Raw genomic sequence first — 3,965 nt, 5'->3', positions numbered from 1 at the left:
CCCCGAAGTCGTGGATACCATCCACGACTTCCCTAAAAATACACTACTTCCGTAAATATTTTGAAACATATACCAAACGTGTGATAGTGTAGTCAAACTACACTATCCACGTAAATTTTCCTATAGTTAGCAACATAGATAATCGTAACTATATTACACTTATTCCTATGATTTATTTTATGTGCATATATATATATATATTATCTGTATTAATGAATTTATTGGTTGTCACTATAATCGATTATAGGTATAATACAAGGTTCTTGGAGTGCTTCTAATCAAGTATCTTGTCATGGTTAAGTTTTAGACTGAATCTAACATTGTTATTGTCGTTGTATTGTTCTAGTTGTAGCATGGCATCTATAGAACATTTAAGAACTGAAAGTATTAAAGGTATATAATATGTTATTTTGGAAGATGATAGTTGGTTAGAAAGTTAGGATTCATGGGGGGGAATTTGGAAGATTATTATTTTTGATATAATTAACGAAAATTTAACAGAGTTAGTTTTGAACAACCATAGGATTCTGTTGTTAACGGGCAATAACCAAAGGTCTTAAAATAAAATGAAGTGTACATCATAAAGCAAACAACAAGAACATGGAATATAAACATATACAACCATGTCTTTTGGCAACATGAATACGGTTATATGTTAAAGTTTTTCTTAAGAGCACAATTGTCCCAAATTTTGTCTCATACTAATAAAAACATGATATGCTAATTAAAAAATTTAAACATTTATTATTACTTCTATTTTTGTTTCGTTCTGATTGGTACGAGACATGATTATAAAATAAAATTTGGGACAATGTATTTTTATTCTCTTTTTTCATGGTGACTATTTGCTTGCTAATTCGTATTTATGTGGATGACCTTACCTTTAAGCATACAACTCATTAATTCATTTTAAGACTTTAAAAGGAGGACATTTTGTGCGTTTGATATGATATTTATAGGGTTTCTACCCTAATTTTGATGACTAGAAGTGAACCAATTGAATAGTGAGAGTATTGTCTAATAACAAAGATATACAAAAAGACGTATTGAAGGAATTCAAGACGTTTGATTATAATAAAGTGAAACACATGGAAGAAAAGTAAACTAAAGTTCCAATAAAAAGTAATTTTTCTCTTTCTTTTATTTAAAACCCAAACAGATTAGTATAACTTTGTAATGTTGTTGAGGTTAGACAACCCACAGCAATCTGAGATCCTTGGGCATTGCCCAGGGCTACAATGTGATGGTTGTGCGCTTCCCATTCCAATCAAAGTGATGGAGATAACAATAAAAAACAAGATCATCATCATCATATTTAGTAAAGTTCCTTCCATTGTACGCGCTTAATCTGATTATACAAAGAAAAAATCTATTATGAGATGTAATTATTATGAGATGTAATGAACATTATCAAGTGTGAAAATGTTAGTATAATTTGTAATAATTGTTTTTACCTAAGTAACACTTACACGCATTGTAATGAACATTATCAATGATCATTTTCCTCACCTTAATTGCTTTATCTCATAACTTCAATATTGTTTCACCAACATGAATATTACTGCTAGCATTTACTTGGCTCAAGTGTCATACTTCATCAACCAATGAAATAACAATCAATTCACACAACCCAAAAACTTTAACACATCAAAAATACCTAAAACATGGTTATACTTTATTTTCTTTAAAACCAATTTCTACTACCTTGAAACTAAAAATTAAAGTAAGATACAAAATTCAACTAATCAAAGACTTCAAATAATAGCAATACTAATATATATCATAGTTTGATGTACGAAAACACTATACATAAAAATATATTATATAAAAGAAATAGACATTACTTTAAGATTGAGATTGTAACTAAGAGGGAAAGTGAATTAGTTATCTTAAATCTATGACAGATTTATCTACAAATTTCAGAATTAGTAGCAGCGGAATAGTTATGGAGAAAAATATCAAGTAAATTTAAGGAGATAAATGAGAAGGGAGTACTCAAAGATTTTTATATTGGTTCATCTTCTTGTCCACCGAAGGTTACATCCAGTACTCTTGCAGCACAAGAGATTTCTTCACTAGATATTAAGAGTAGTAATTACAAATGCTCATCCCGAGACTTCCTTGTACCTTACTCACTCTCTAATACCTATGTCACTCTTTGGAAAACAACCTTTCCAAGTGACTCTATCCTATTTCTTATCACACCCTTGTGATAGAAAGTATTTCAAAAAATTGAATGAAAAAACTATAACAATGGCAAGGATTGCATTTACAAGATTTGAACATTATGATCTCTTGCAATCCGGTAACTCTTTATACACTTACTTATAATGCTTAGAAGGTTTGAAAATCTTTGAAATAACACTTAAAGCAACTTCAGAAAATTAAGTCTGAAAGTTAAGAATAAGTTGCATAAAAAGTGTTTTAGAAAATTTAGATTGTGTATATGAGTTATATCTTAGTTGTGTTTGAATTATGAATTTCAATGTCTTTAAATAGGCTTCCCAATCAGCCATAATACATCTATGAAAAGGTAGGATTCGATTGGAATGAAACCATTTTGTTTGGGATGAAAGTTGTGCAGTTTGAATCTAAAAAATTGGTATAACAACTCTCAATAATCGATTACAGCATCTACTAATCGATTACGCAAACATTCTCTCCAACTGAGTAATTGATTATCACACTGTGTAATCGGTTACTCAAAGGGTGTAATCAATTACTCCAACATTATGTTCAACTGAGTAATTGATTATCACATTGTGTAATTGGTTACTCAAAGGATGTAATCGATTACTCCAACATTTTGTTCAACTAAGTAATTGATTATCACACTATGTAATCGGTTACTAAAAGAATGTAATTGATTAACATGTTCATTTTTTATTGGGTAACTCATTTCTAACTCATGTAACTTGTTACTTAGTTCTGATAACCTGTTACTTAGTTCTGATAACCTGTTACTTAGTCATAGTAACCTCTTACTTAGATCCAGTAACTTGTTACACAGTATTTTGAAAACTGATTTCATTTATACATGTAGGTTTTCAATTTTCTTTTAAAATGTTTTTGAGCGTTACTAATAATTTTATTTTATAGAGTATAAGGATAGAAGTACTGATAAGTGTCAAACATACCTAAATTTCATACACTTTTATGACACTTATCTTAAGCATAATTGAGAAAAACCAACTTAAAACAATACTTTTTGTATAAAATATCACAATCTTGTATATTTGTATTTGTATTTCTTTTTTAATGTGTTTTGTAGGATTTATAAAGAAGAAGAAAAGAGAAAACAGACTCATGGTCAAAGAGAAAAATAAGTCAAAATCAAGGTGCTCAAGCAGGCACCTGAGCGTGGACCAAGCCACGCTAAGTTGACCTGAACATCAGCAGGACCTGGACACCAGCCTAACCTAGACCAAGCTGCTCAAGCAAGCAGCTGAGCGGACCTGCTTGGCCGCTCAGCCTAGCACCAGACTAATCCTAACACGATCAGAACTTAAGCTTGGCACGGTCAAACACAAGCCTGGCACACGCCCAACCTACTCAACAAGCAGCTCAGCGGTGACACATGTGTGCTCAGCGGTGAACAAGACTCCTGCACAGGTCAGCAAGCACCAAGCCACGTCTCAGTTAGCACAGTAAAGCTGCTCAACAAGCAACTTAGCGGTGCCACACGTGTGCTAAGCGGTGCCACACGTGTGCTAAGCGGTGTGCACCCAGACTTGACTTAGCCATCAAGCAAACCATGAAGTCACCAATTGTAAGTATCAGAGTGCAACTAAGAGGGGGGGGGTGAATTAGTTGTCTTAAAATAATGGCCGCTTTTTCTGCAAAATCAAAGTTAAAGTGCAGCGGAACAATATGCAGAAAAAAAATAAGAGGAAATAAAATGAAAGAGATAAGGAGAAGAGAGTACACAAGGAGTTTTATACTGGTTCACCTTCTTGTCCACCGAA

General features: G+C 32.3%; 1 long non-coding RNA gene across 1 annotated transcript in view; it reads left to right on the top strand.

Moving 5' to 3' along the window:
* LOC109345188 overlaps nucleotides 1,234-3,965 on the top strand; it is an 8,265-nt gene continuing 5,533 nt past the window's right edge. The window contains exon 1 of the long non-coding RNA XR_002107399.1: nucleotides 1,234-1,335. This is a non-coding gene — a long non-coding RNA (uncharacterized LOC109345188). The remainder of the gene's footprint in view (nucleotides 1,336-3,965) is intronic.

The sequence above is a fragment of the Lupinus angustifolius genome, chromosome LG04, assembly GCF_001865875.1.
Source record: "Lupinus angustifolius cultivar Tanjil chromosome LG04, LupAngTanjil_v1.0, whole genome shotgun sequence".
Classification (NCBI taxonomy): Eukaryota; Viridiplantae; Streptophyta; class Magnoliopsida; order Fabales; family Fabaceae; genus Lupinus; species Lupinus angustifolius.
This window is presented reverse-complemented; position numbering and strand designations above follow the sequence as displayed.